The 15,125-nt window shown below is 43.7% G+C and overlaps 1 protein-coding gene across 17 annotated transcripts in view; it reads left to right on the plus strand.

Moving 5' to 3' along the window:
• The window catches only part of FHIT (fragile histidine triad diadenosine triphosphatase), a 1,470,752-nt gene that overhangs the window by 490,027 nt on the left and 965,600 nt on the right, over window positions 1–15,125 (plus strand). For 4 of the 17 annotated variants that reach the window (XM_067043100.1, XM_067043098.1, XM_067043099.1 and 1 more), the window contains one exon: window positions 4,473–4,618. The exons of 12 other annotated variants lie outside the window; for them this stretch is intronic. The gene's annotated coding sequence lies outside the window, so the exon portion shown is untranslated. The remainder of the gene's footprint in view (window positions 1–4,472; window positions 4,619–15,125) is intronic. One more of the 17 variants, XM_067043101.1, reaches the window with a different exon arrangement.

Here is a 15,125-nt window from a genome sequence, read left to right on the forward strand (position 1 = left end):
ATGCTGGATAGTGTAAATCTTCTTAATCTTTGTCAACCTGAAAGATACAAAGAAATGGTTCACTGTGATTTTTGTTTGAATTTCTTTGATTAATAATGAGGTTGAACATTTCCCCATTATTGTCCATTTCTATTTCTACTTTTGGGAGTTAGCCATTCATATCGTTTTCCTGTTTTTCTGTTAGGCTTTTTTGCCTTTCTCTTATTGCTTATAACAGCTTTCTGTAAATTCTGGGTACATGTGATTCTTATGCAGCATCTGGACAGGAGCTTGTCAAGAAAATATTGGAGAAGAATACAGCATTAAAAGGAAAGAGTTTTCTACTGTGTAACTCCGGGTAGCCGTCTAACCCGTCGGTCCCTCCATTTCCTCTTGTCTAAAACTAGAAAATTCATTCATTTCTCAGATTTCTTCATTTGTAGTAAAGCTAATACTTGTTAAAGTGAAGCATTTTACCCATGTAATGTCCCCAGGGAACACTCTGGAGTCCTCTGTTATTTTAGTCACCCTCTGTTTACCCGGTTGGTGAGGAAAAGGTTTCCACCCTAGGGATATGGGGATGGCCAAACACACAACCTCCAACACTGGACAGGGGAGATTGACAGCAGTTTATCAGTCACATATGCTCACAGCCTAGGGCAAGAGGGTGCTGCACACCACACAGAGCCCCAAGATGGTTGCACTTGGGAACAGAGTGAAAAACCAGAGGCTGTGAGAGGCAGGATCAAGGGGGTGGGTGACCCTTGGTTCCTGCAAGAAGATGTAATTGGCTTATTTGAATCATTCCAGAGGCTGACAGGAAACTGAACCCCGCTATTCAGGGTTAACAGGAACTGTGCCTGGTCCGCCTGATAAGGAGAGCTGCTTGGCTAGGGGACTTTAATGCCCAGGAGCAGAATGGGAAGAGGAACTTGTGGTTGGGCCATCGGAGGCCATCCTGATTTTCCCCAGGTGTCAAGGCAGCATGTAATATGGAGGTTCAGTTTGAGGTCTCATATCACAGCTCTCACTGAGAGGTGGGTCTCTAAACTCAGAGGCCTCTTCTCAGTCCTCATTGCCCTTGCCTGAGTTCATCCTGTCCACTCCTGAAAATTCTTCCCCTCCAATGGCCTCCATACCACGGCCCTGTTCAGGGAGGCAGCATGACATGAGTGAGATGCTCCCCAAGTCACATTAACATAGTTCTGAACCCACCTGTGTCACTAACCAGTTGTATGGCCTTGGGCAAGATACATCACTCCTCAGCCTGAGTGTTTATAAGATACAGATAGTACAGACCTCATCGAATAACATATAAAAGTTTCTGGCGTAGTGCCTGGTTCATAGTGGGCATTTAGATCTTATTCTGTAACATCTTTTACTTGTTAATCTTCATATTCCTGCCATCTAAATGTGAGTGTTAACTAAGATTTGTTGCACACTTTCCAACCCCCTTTTTCTATTCCTCAGCCCTTGAAGACATAGGCACATTTTCTATGGCTTCCATTTGCACCTCAAGGCAAATGGCCCCCAAGTTGCATTTCTTACGGTGGCCATTCTCTGGTCCCACATTTCCAACTGTTTCCTGAAGGTTTTCCCTGCAGTGTCTTTTTTCAGCATGTTAAAGTTTCTCCTCAAACCAGTACCTTCTATGAGACTTCTTCTTTTGGCTGACTTCCTCATTAGTGTCCCTGTCACTTTGGCTTAATACTCTTAAGTCTCTTTTAGTTTCTTTCTCTTTCAGACCCACAGTAACTCAACTCTCAATGGCTGTTTGTTTCTTCTCTCACAGTATGGCCTGCATCCATCCCTTCTACTCCATTCCCAGAGATCAGTGCCTTGAAAGAGTTGCACTAGGTTCTGAGTTTCTTCCTTCTCTGCAAACCCCCCTTTTGTCTCCCAGTCCAGCCTGTGTCCCACTGCTTGATAAATCTTTCGAAGACTCATCTCCAATCATGTTTCCTCTACTCTAAAGCTACCAGTGGTTCCTTGCTGGCCATAAACTGATGCAAGTTCCTTAGCCTGGCATGCAGGGTCCCTGACAATCTAGTTACTCACTTTCTAGTGTTGGTGTCCTCGGTATTCCTACATAGCATCAGCTTGATCTTTCTTTTTAGTCCCCAGGATACGCATGGCTCCAAAGTGCCTTTATCTATGTTTTCCCTTTTCCATGGGCTACTCACCTTCCGATTCATTCTCAGTGTTTTGAAATCTTGTGTTCAGAATTCAAATCCCAGCTTTGCTGGTCACTAGCTTTGCAACTTTGAAAAATCATTTAACCTCTCTGAACCTTGGGTTCCTCATTTGCTAATGGGGATAATAGTATCATGTTACAGGGATATTGATGAAAACAACTAACAGTGCTTGTGTTATAAACATGGAATTGTTCTTACTGCTGTTGAGCCCATCACCCCAGCCAAAAATAATCTTTGCTTCCTCTGAATACCTACTTTGTTACACAAGAGGCACTTGTTTTATATGCCTTGTGTTGTGTTGTATTTCAAAACATTGTATCTTTATTAATTACGCTGAAAGTTCCTTGAAGTTTGCCATCAAGTATTGGCATATCTTTACTTATTCATCAGAGATTTAGTGGCCATTTTGTTTGTGTCTCATGGGGTGCTAGGGCCTGGGAATGCAAGAATGACAAAGACTTAGTCCCTGCTATCAAAAAGCTTCCCACCATCTAATTACCATTGAATGCTACCTAGACTAGGTTGAGATAAACCCATTGAGAGCCCAGAGTAGGGGTACCTGACTCACCTCGGAATTCTGGACAGCGTTCTGAGGAAGTGACATCCGAACCGAGACAGGAGGAATGTAGGCATTGGCCAGGTGCAGGTGGGGAGGCGCAGTGCAGCTGGGTGAATGAGGGAGAGCTTTCAGTGCAGAAAGAAACATGATTATAAATAAAGAGGGCAAGCAGAACAAAATGTTCTGTGAATTGCAGAACAAAATGGCTGTGGTCTTGGTTTTGAAGGAGAAGTAGCAAGAGATAAAACTAGGAAGGTAAGTCAAGGCTGGATCATGAAGGATTTTTCAATTATTTCTACCATTAATAGTGCCCAGTACAGTGCCTTCATCTAGTAGGTTCAATAAATGTGTTTCTAGCCTTTATAAAGAGCAGATGCACATGATTTAGTCTCAGCATTTCCTGTCAAGGAAACCTAGTTTGGCAAGAGAGCAAAGTTTCAAAATTGCTGAAATCCTTTACTTGTATTTCTTAGAAACTGTGAAGGAGAGCTATATCATCTAATCCAGACCATATTTATAAACAAATGACAAAACTAAAATGATTTAGTAATGAGTTTGATGTCCTTTATTCAAGGGGAAACAATTCATGGATTGGGGGATTACAGTGCAGAGCAGTGGAGCACCCTTCCTGAGGGGTTTTGGGCAAGGGCGAGTTTTACAGATGATTGGGAACAGTGACGCGGAAATGGCATGATGGGGTAGAAGGTCAGGAATTTCCTCGTAAGGAGAGCAGGTCCTGTTTTCTAGGGTAAGGTGAGCTCTCTAAAGCTGAGTTGCAGGATTGTGATTTGGTGTTGTAGGGCCTTAACTATACTTACACCCCTACTTCCCTATCGATACTTTTGAGCTTTGAGCTTTTTTCGGCTGGCAATAAGATACTGGAATGTCCCCCCTGGGCAGAAACCATTACGAGCAAACAACAAAGGCCTGGAAAACAGGACATGTCTGAGACATGCCCTAACCGCGAGCAAACAAGTATGGCGGGGGATAAGAATGATTAAGCCAAAGAGTTTAAAGGTCGCCCCAGCCAACCATAACTCATGTGACTCAACCCCCCACCGCAAAAACACGAAAATGTAAAGTAGGCATCCGACAGCCAACCAATCAAGGAACTAGAGCCAAGTCCCCACTCCGGTCCGGAACAAACAAACCAATCAGAAAAAAACCCTTGATATATCCACACTTTGCATAATGAAAAATGAAAGCTATAAAATGTATGTGATTCCGCTTGGGCGGGGTTCCTCTTCGGCCTCCTGCGTGAGGACCAAGGAACCCCGGTGCACCGGCTCCTAATAAACCTCTTGCGTGTTGCAGCGACTCTCGACTCTTGGCGGTTCTTGGGCGAGCTGGGATCCCTCGGAGACCGTTCAGGTCTAACAGTGTGTGTTAGGTTCCCTTAACAGGTGTTTCCTGTAAGTGTGGGCTGACCTAGCTTTAGATTTATGACATGGGCTGGGCCACTGGGGCAGCCTCCATTTTGTGGGGTTTGATATATGAATTAACTTTATCAAAACAAACAAACCAACAAACAACCCTACTGCTCCTATCCACTTTCAAATGTTTTACTACACTGATGTCTGTTATTTCCTAAAAGTAAAACCAAACAGAGGTCCTCTCTCCTCCACCAGATGATACACTTTGTTCCTTCCACTCCCTCAGTACTTTGTCACACAGCTAGAGTTGACCTCTCTCTAATCTTCCTCTCCATTTTTGTCTCCCTCTCTCCACCTTCACCAAAGTCTAGAGAAACTGGATTGGTGGACACTGAGCCCTCCTCAGGTGACCACAGTTTAATAAGGATTGTCCAAACAAACGTAAGGAGTGAGTGAACCATTCTGTGAAAGAACCAGAGGCTGCCGCTGAGAAGCCCGAAGCGCTGTGTGTGGTGAGTCGGGTCTACCTTAGAAACTCATCCTTCCATTTTTCAAAAGAAATTTTCTCATTCAAGATTCTGTTTCCCACCTCCCCCTTTCGTCCATTATTTCTCCCAAACCATGAATCATAAACTTCAAGAAAGCATTGTGAATAATTTATATTCTTTTATTACGCATTGCCTAACTCCCTCTGGGGGAAATGAAGAGAAACATTAGTCTTTTGCTGCTTATTCTCCCGTGGACTGAGACCGTGTCAGCTGCAGGCGATAGCAAGGATTTATGACCACAGAAGCTGTCATTATGGAACAGTTGATTGACCCGTAATTTTGATTAACCAAAATATTTTTTTAAAAAAACATCAGGAACAGTGCTAATGACACTAGAATGGAAATTCAACATTTTACCGACTTCCGCTGAGACCTGCTTGTTGTCATCTTTCTTTCTAGCGCTCAGTGGTGTTTTCTTCCCCGCCTATTTAATCTGTTTTCCTGTTGAGTCTTTCTCAGAATTTGTAAATTCAAATACGGAGCCATGATGGCTCAGAGCGCATAGTGGTACCCTGCTGCTGGGGATGAGGGAGGCTAGATGCGCTCAGGTCCTGTTTGGTTTGGTCCTTCTAAGTGTCTTGGCAGTTCCCCAGTGGTGCAGTGGTTAGGACTTGGTGCTTGCACTGCCTGGGCCCGGGTTCAATCCCTGGTCGGGGAACTAAGATCCCGCAAGCTGTGTGCTGTGGCCAAAAAAAAAAAAAAAAAAACAATCTTTACTCAGCTTCACAGCACCAGGAAGTATATTAATAGTTAGTACCTGTCTTGGGCCATTGAGATGCATCTGGTACATTGGGTTGGTCCCAAAGTATTGTTAGAATGGGTCACCTCTGCTCCATCACCCCCAGCACTGTACCATCCAAATTCTAGACTAACTGGCCTACCTGAACTCACTCTGCCTCCCCTCTGCCCAAATCCATTTTTTTTCAAAGCATAAATGTAGTCATATCAACTACTACCACTGCACCCTGCTTAAAATCCCCAAAATGGCTTCCCATTGCTCAAAATTCTTGATGTGGACCATAATACCTTGCATGGTCACCATTAATACTCTTCTTCATCACTCCGTCCCTTGTGGATTCTCCACTCCAATCAGGCTGGCCTTTATTCAGTCCGTAAATTCACTCTACTCAGTCTCATTACAGGGCCTTTGCTTATTTGGTACCTAGAGCCTATAAATTTCAGCTCAAGTGTTATTTCTTCTGGGGCACTTTCTTTGCCTCTGTTATACCCCCTTAACTGGACTCCTTCTGTGTAATAGGTCCTCCTGGTACCAGATACCTCTCCTTGGGCACCTTTCAGAAGGTCAGTTTTATATTGGTGAGGTCTTTTGATTATCTGCCTCCCCTGGATTCCTTGAGGGCAAGGCCTGTCCACAATTATATCTTCAGCAACTAACAAAGTGCCTGGCTCTTAGGAGGCAGTCAATAAATAGGTATTAGATGATTCGGTAAACAAATAAAATTGAGTATAAGTTTAATCAGAAAATAGGTCTTACCTTGTCTTTGAAGGATAGTTGACAAGAAATCCAAATGAATCCCTATTGGAACGGCTGAGAGTGAAAATGTCTTTAGATGCAGCAAGGCTAGAAATAGCCTGTAGCAGCCAACTAAATCCATTTCATTCTGTTTAAAATGAGGGGACACCATTGACGATAATAGTTTTGGGTGGACGTAGGAACAATCTCTGCGGTTGCTGAAAGATTGTTCCAGTCTGTTATAGTGTTCACAACTATGGAGCATGTATTTTTCTCTCCTATTTCTTTGTTTTTAAGGGACTTGTCATACATTTCCTATTAGAATGAAGTTGCGGATACTTAATAGAAGGTTGTATACAAATGAGCCCCCATAGTTTCACTGACCCATCCCAGTTAGCTCCCCTGTTTCTCTTTGTCCCATCTTCCTAGGAAACATGCAATATCTCACTTGGGAGGAAGGATGCAATTCTTGGGCATATAGTATTTTTTTCTGAACATTACTTCTTATTTGCAAAGGAGAGAAGTAAACAGTTTAAGCAGGGCAAATGCATATTATGGGTCTGTAGGCTGACTAGGAAGGCAAGAGAGGAGAATTTTGCTAGGCATTGAAGTAGTGGCTTTCCTGGTCTCAGGTCAGAACATCTGTCTGTGTCCCAGGGCAGATTAGGTTTAAGACCAAAGCAAATAGCTCCCCTTAACATGGTTCTTTCTGACCCCTGTGGCGAAGAAAAGGAACTAAGCTAGTCCAACTGTAACCGCTGGGGAAGTCATTGTTCTCTCCAACCTTCTGGGAGCCCCAAATAATTAGCTGTGCATAGAGCAAGTTGGAATCAGAATTCCCCTCCAGGGTTTTCTGTGTCCAGCCAAACAAAGCAAGCTGAGCCGAGAGACAAATAAACCCAGAGACAGAGGGTGGATGCCAGTCCTCCTTTCCCTCCCTGCACTTCAGTTCTGGTCCTCTAAGTCTGTGTCCTCATCTTCCTTGTCTCTCATGTCCCCCGGGGCCCTTCATCTCATGTAGCCTGAGCGCGCTCTACTCTCTTGATTAGAGAGAGCAGTGAGCCCGTCTCAGGCCCAAGGCTGATGCTGTGTTTTGGGACTTGTGAGGGCTTTGGAGGAGCAGGTTGGCCTGTGGAGACAGATCTCACTTCCTCTCAGATTTTCTGATGTTTTCAAAAAGAGCCAGAAATGGGCTTCCCTGGTGGCACAGTGGTTGGGAGTCCGCCTGCCGATGCAGGGGAGACGGGTTCGTGGCCCGGTCCGGGAGGATCCCACGTGCCGCGGAGCGGCTGGGCCCGTGAGCCATGGCCGCGGAGCCTGTGCGTCCGGAGCCTGTGCTCCCCAATGGGAGAGGCCACAACAGTGAGAGGCCTGCATACCGCAAAAAAAAAAAAAAAAAAAGAGCCAGAAATCTGGACTTTTGTGTGAAGTCACCCTATTTTAAAATGTTTGCTACATGTTTTGTTTTGTTTATAAACAATGTGCAGGCCAGTACATGCATGCACACACACACACACACACACACACACACCATAAGCTTCATAAAAGGGCAGATTGTATCTGTCCTGTTTGCTCCTGTGTCCCCAAGACCTACCACAGTGCTCGCCACATAATAGAAGCTTGGTGGCTCTTGACTAACATTCATAGGAGACTCAGACTTGCCGATAGTTCCTTGGTAGTAATAATAATAATAATAATAATAACAATAATAATAATAAACAATAATGGTATCAACTGCTTCTTGTTGAGCACATATTAAGTATTTTCCATAAAATTCAATCTGCACCCTGACCTTAGAAGCTGCACGTTTTTATTATTCCCATTTTTGAAATAGAGACAGAAGCTCAGAACCTCAAAAAGGTGACCGAAGCTGGTAACTCAGCTAAATGGGTGGATTCTGATTCTGGATTCATGGCCTCCAAAGCCAGTGTTTGTAATCTTAAGGCTCCAGGGCCTCGAGCTCTGCTCGGCTGGAGCTGGCTGGAGGGAGCCAGGATGAGCCAGCCCTCTAAGAGTTAGCCCTTCCAAACAGGAGACGCCAAGCCTGGTGTCTCATCTGTCTCCCAGTTTAGCCTCCAGGGCAGACATCTGAAGGGGTGGATGTGGTAGGTGGCAACCTTCTTTTACTTCTGTGTAGCATTTTTTCTCCCCTCTAGCTCTGAGCTATGGAATGGTTCCTAGTTCCCCACCACCACCTCTTTATGGGGAATTATTCTGCAGGGGACTTTGTGAAGTCCTGGCTGTCATGGTATCCTATTGTTTGACACCCTTAAATGATACAAAACAGTCTATAATCAGGCATTTTTTTCTCAGACTCAGGGGCCCTCTGAGCTGAGGTTTACAGAGTCATTGTTTGGCTTCCTTAACCAAAAGCCAGAGTGGTGACGCATCATCAGCTTAGGATACAATTAAACCCACGAATCCTATAAGCAGAACACCGTGTTATAGCCTGCCGGTCACAAAACACATTTTTCTTGTGGTGCATATACTTTATTATAGGTAGTGAGGTGTTAATGCATTAGTCTATGAGAGACACAAAAGCCTGACTAATTTAACAGAGTGGGGTAGCTGTCCACAACAGCTACCATTTGATGGACTTACGTTAATGGTTTCAGCTACTGGGGGAACCTTTTAATCAGGAGAAATGGCAATGGGCATGAAGAATATAGGCCTTCAGAAAAACCTGATTACATGCTCATGTCCTGCTTTCTACATGGGCTCCTTCTCAATGTCCCTTTTGATTTTTTTTCAGGCTATCATCCTGGTTTGAAACCCTCTTCTCTTTGATACATTGTTCTCTAATAGAGGAAGGTTTTGCAAACTGGGCTGTTGGTTTTGAGAAGTGGAGAACAGCTTTTTAAGGAAATCCGTAGTAATCATCCTCATAGCTCCACTTGCTGAGGCATCATCATTCAAGGATTTTGCACTCTTGCCCTCTGTGGGTCTTTTCCAAGACCTTGTGAGATGGGCATTCTTATCCGCAATTTTACAAATGAGAAACAGTCTCAGGGAAGCAAAGTGACTTGCCTAAAGACACACAGTAGCATGCCTGCCTACTGTTTCCAGTACTTGTGTACATCAGAATATCTTGGGAAGCTTTAAAACAAAATACCTTCTTGGGCCACAAGCTTGTGGCCTAATGTCTCAATCAGGGTGGGGCCTGAGAATCCATATTTTAAAAAAATTCCCCAGCTCACTGTGACGTATTGTTGAGACTTGGAAAAAATTGCCATACATTACGCCATACACCACACCACATCTTTTGAGATAAAGTGCAGATTCAGTTTGGAGATTTCAGTGTTCTTGTTCATTTGTTTGTTGCTGTTTCAAAACAGCCATCTCCACTTCTGCCTTAGTGGGTATAGGAAAGGCTTCTCAAAGGAGGTAACATTTTGGCGATGTCCTAATGCATGGAGAAGAAGGGGAAAAGGAAAGGGCATGGAGACAAAGTGATCCACAGGTAGAAGTCACAGAGCTGCCACCAGATTGAAGTGCCTGGGGGCTGATACAAGATCAATACGCCTGGAGAGATGGTGACAGATGTACCATATATGTTATCAGCTGAGTGCAAGTGGAGATGCTCATCTCATTGCCCAGTTTCCTAGACAGTCTGCTTCGGGGCATCCTTAGCTGCGTGCTTCTGCCTGACCACTTTGCTGGAAGATGATCAGGCAAGGTGCTGACAGCTCAGATAGGGTTCCTGTCTACAAACGCCTTAAACTGAATTGCGATAGGATCAGGGATGACAGTGGATAGAAAATAACTTGACGCAGCTCAGTAGGTGCTGAAGCAGAGGTTTGAGGTGAAATTAGGAACTCTTTAGCTACTTTGTGAGGCTGGCTATAAACCAGAAGATTTCCCCCTAGAATGCTTCTACAAAAGCACGAGGATTCTTGACGAAGGAAGTTTGCTCACTTTCTATGGCAAAGTAAGTGCCTTTGATAGTTTAGGCCCAACGACTAGTCTTTTCCCACCAATTACAGTCTACCAAATGAATATGTCAACAGAGTTCCTTCTGGAATAATATTGTGTCAGGGAGGAGAAAACTTCTATCATTCTCGAGTTCTTATGACCAGACTAACAATAAAATTGACACAAGACAGATAAAACAGGAGAAAAAGAAACACATTTTAATTCACGTGCGTGGAGGTCTCATAGGAATGGGATTTAAGAAGTGGCCAAAGCAGGCCGCGTTCGTACTTCTTAGACAACACATTTGTGAGGAATTGACAGGACAGAGAAACTCAGGTATTGGGTGCTCAGTGAGTGAAGAATCTAAACAGAGTTTGGGCTTGGAGTAGTGAATTAAGGAAGTAACAAGGTTTGTTTACATAGGCTTCTAGGACTGAGTTCCCTGACTCTGGGGATAAGGGTGCCGGCCCTTCCGTCGACCTCCAGAGGCAGGGAGTGCACCTTTCACAGGGGAGACTTATTTCCTGCCTTCAGGGAGACGGACTGGAGGGTCAGAGTGTCCCTACTGCATTATTAGCCGTTGCTTAAGTAACTTTAATTCAAAATAATATACCATTAAGTCACAGTTTGGCATCACCCCAATAATTGATTAGATGCTCCAGTCTTAACTGAAGTGAGGAGTGCAGTCAGTGCTTTTGTGACGGTAAATACGATGGGCTGGCCCCACAGACAGGAGCCTTTGTGCTTCTGTTTGGAATCCTCTGTTTATTGCCTCAAGATAGATGAATCACTTACCTGTTACTCCTAGGAGGTGACTGATGGGTACTAAACTCATCAACATAACCCCATGTGGCCATTGTTAGTGCTGTTTCTGTTCCGTTTCTAGGGTACTATGGGAATTGCCTTTAGTTCCCCTTTACATGTGACAGCTGGAGCCTGATAGCAGCTAAAGAGGTAAAACCAGATTTTATGCTGGACCTATTACCATAGAGGAAAAGAAACCTCAGTACAAACTGGGTTCCATTCCAAATGAAACATGGACAAGTGGGGATTTAGAGTCAAGGGGCAGAAGAGGGGTCAGTGGGTGGGAACTTTTCAAGGCGGAAGGGTATTTCTTACTAAACTGACCTAAGGAAGGGTTCTTGCTAAAGGCCAGCCAAGTGATCAAATACCAAGGGTGGGGGATGGGGCATGTGATCAGATATTGAGGGAGATTAGATATAAAGTGTTTTTTTCTTTCTTTGTTTGTTTGCTAAACTGACTTAGCAAGATTCTTGCTGCAGCTGGGCCACCAGACCCAGAGAAGGTCAAGGCAAGGAGGGATTAGAGGAAGTTTAGTCCAGGAGAGAGGCTTTGTCAAACAAAAGCCTAGACTTCATTTCCTCAGAAGGTATTTTTCTGGATAAGATCTGGTTTAAACAGACACTCATGGGGGAAGGGAGGAAAGGGGAGTTTCAGTTTGGGAAGATGAAAGAAGTTCTGGAGATGAATGGTGTTGATGGTTTCACGGCCATGTGCATGTACTTCGTGCCGCCGCACTGTACGCCTCAAATGGTTAAAATGGTAAATTCTATGTTATGTGTATTTTAGCACAATAAAAAAAGAACAGTAAGTCCATAATACAATAGGGAGGTTACAATACCAACAGCAATGATAATAGCTCTTGTTTCCTGAGGTTTTGCTTCATGGCAGGCATCGTGCTAACCACTTTACAATGATTATCTCCCTTTCATAGAAAAGGACTTGAGGATTGGAGGGGTTAATGCGTTGTCAAGGGTCACACAGCAAGTAAGTGGCAGTCTCATTCCTGAGCTCTTTGTCTTGGCTTATGATCAGGCTAATAAACAACCTCCTGGGACAGTCCTTTTGGTCGGAGGCTCCCCTGCCTACCAATAAACAAACTGCAGCAAACAACTAAAATGCATCCAAATGACCACAAATTCACCTTATCAAATGACAGCATCTCTGATATATGTGCTAATCTTTTAACGGCAAAGAGGTATGCTGTGACTTCTTGCCTGTCTAGTCACACAGAAGGGTATTCTCATACTTATTGGAAACATGGTTAGCCGAACATTGCCCTCCTCTTTGATGTAGGATTGTGAAAATGCCACTTTCACTTAGTCTGTGACCTCCTCAGGGGCAGAGGTAGTATTTTCCCATTCATCTTTCTACTTGGCGCATAATAGGTGCTCAATAAAATTTTTGTCAAAATGAACTACCAGTGATGTTGAAGATGTCAGTGTAAGTTTTCTTAAAAGTTAGACGTTACTATATAGTTGTATGGTACATGAATTTATCTCCTGGAACCTAAATACGTTAGAGGTGCTGCTCAACCAGGAGCAGTTTTGTCCCCGAGAGACATTTGGCAATGTTTGGAGACTTATTTAGTTGTCATAAGTGAGGGGGAGGGTATGTTATTCCCATTTAGTCCGTAGAGGCAGGGATGCTAGAAACATCTGAAGGGTAGCAGAATATGCTGTGCCAAAGGTGCCACTCTCGAATAAGGATTATTTCCATCCAGTTGTTTTGAGAAACTGCAGACACAGGAGAAGCTCTGAAAACAGTAGAAGTTATGCTTTTGTAAGGGAATTTACATTAGAAAGGGGCCTGTACCTTTGTTCACCAAACATCTCCTCCTCTTACTTTCTCATGATTGCCTTCCCACTAAGAAGTCCCGAGACCCCTTTCCTTTCCTTAGCTCCCTGTATATAGTCGGCCCTCTGTATCCACGGGTTCTGCATCCACCAATATGGAGGGCCAACTGTAAGGGACTTGAGCATCTGCAGATTTTGGTATCCGTGGGGGTCCTGGAACCAATCCCATGCAGATACCAAGGGACAAATGCATAAGCCTCCATCATCTGGCCTTTTGAGTCTCATATCTTTTTGGGGCTCCTGTAGGTATATATGTAATTAAAATAGAGTTTTTTTTTTTCCCTCTCCTGTTAATCTGTTTTATGTCAGTTTAATTCTTAGACCAGCTACAGAACCTAGAAGAGTAGAAGGGAATATTTTTCTCCCCTGCTGAAACCCCACAACAAAGAATTATCTGGCCCTAAATATCAGTGGTTACTGAGGTTAGAAACTCCGCTTTAGGGGTTTTTATTCCCTTATTCATTCACTTCACAGGTATTTATTATCTGACTCCACCCTCTGATTGAAAGATGAGCAAGCCTGTTTGTGGGACATCACATAACTAGGTGGTAGAGATCTAGGACTTAAACCAGTGTCTCAGGGAGTGTTCTTCACGTGCATGAAGGTGGCCTCTTACAGCCTATTACTCATTAAAATGCCATCTCTGTGGTCACGGTGAACAAGTCTTGCCAAGACCGATAGGGCTCTGAGCCTATGCCTGGTGCCTGGAGCTGATAGAAAGGGCAGCGATCTAACACAGCTTGTTCAGGCTGCTGAAGTCTCCGCCCCCCCCCCCCCCGGGCTCGGGATCCATCCATGAGCACTAGCTGATTCTGTGGAGGCAGGGACCATTTCTTGGGCTTCCTGTGGATGCCACACTCCCTTGCTGGGCCAGTCTCTCTTCGCTGAACTGTAACACTATCTCACCATCCTGTTTTCACAGCACCCCTGGAAGCCATATTACAGACTTTGTTGAAAGAATTATCATGTTCACACAGCTCTGTATTTGCAGTAGGCTTAGGTCTCTTTTCAGATTTAAGCACTGGCAGTCTTTAATGCGATCCGCTTTTCAACACAAGTCACATGCCCTCCCCCTCCCTTCCCCTCCCTGTCTGAGTCTGACTCCTTGCTGCCCTCTGACTCTGCACAGAGAACCTGTAGCTGAGTGTAACAGGTGCTAACTAATTCTCAGGATGGTAGAGTTGATGGATTTTAATCAGGTGAGTACAGTTTAATGCAAATACTCCTTTAGGTGAGGCTCATAAACTGGGCTACTCAATATTATGGTCCCAAATATTAGTTCAACGCTCATGGCTTACATAAATGACTCTCCTTTGGGGTTAGGTTAGGGGAAAATCAATAACAAGCAGCTGGAAATGCAGAAAGAAGCTGTGTACTTACACTCCATCATGAAGTACCCCTGCTCCCACCCAGCACCACCTCACACTTATTTATTTAATTTTTTCCAGCTCACATTTTTCTTTTTCTTCTGTCACATTTAGGGCTTTACAGTGATATGAAAAGCCACCGTGGTTCCTCCATCCATTAAATGGGAAATGCATATGAACAAATAGAAGAATTGCACCATATAATACAGCTGAAATACAATGTTATCATCATCCCACTCTGAGCATTTCTCAGGATGGTTTATGCCCAGCAGTTAATCGTTTGCTATTGTTGGTGTACCAACACAATGCTATTAGCAGCACAGAATTCTCGGGCTTACTGTTTAGATTGTCTTCATGTAGGCTAGCCAGAATTTAGATATTTGTAAATGGGATTTGAACAGTGGCCTTTCTTCACAATATAAAATTCAGATAAATGTAACCGGTCATGGCCCAACTCTTGTTTATTAATTAAGGCTTCATAATATAGCACCATTTTTGGAAGCTGTGGCTTATGCACAGAGGAATACTAATTACATTCTGCATTTTCTGTAATAATGGGGCAGCCTTTTGGACAGTGCAGTTTATCCAGACAATGCATCCAGCTCCTAATGCAGTTTATTAACAAGGAAGCTCTGAATATTTAATGGGAGACCAATACAGCTGTGAAAGGGTGGAGTAAATAATACTCCCGGCCAGGCTGGTAGAGTGGCAATATGTTGCATGCTGTTAACCTCAAGAGGTCTCCAAATAGCTTTTATGTGCGCCTGCTAGCTATCTGCTGACCATTTCTTGATACAAAAGAAGCCAAGTGATCTGAGAAAATCTATTTGGTAATTTTGTTTTCCCATTCTCTTAACATTTGCTGAAGCTTTAAAAACAATAGATCTTTACACTTGTATAGATTTTTTTTCTTAGTTTTTCCCAAGAATAGTCATTTTTATAATTATCATCATGGATTTCTTGTACTGTCCATGGTGAGAATCAGAATAGACTACCATTTTTTTCCATTAAATTAAAAAAATTGAGATATAATCCCTGTACCATATCATTAACTCTTTTAA

This window comes from Kogia breviceps, chromosome 10 (assembly GCF_026419965.1).
Source record: "Kogia breviceps isolate mKogBre1 chromosome 10, mKogBre1 haplotype 1, whole genome shotgun sequence".
Classification (NCBI taxonomy): domain Eukaryota; kingdom Metazoa; phylum Chordata; class Mammalia; order Artiodactyla; family Physeteridae; genus Kogia; species Kogia breviceps.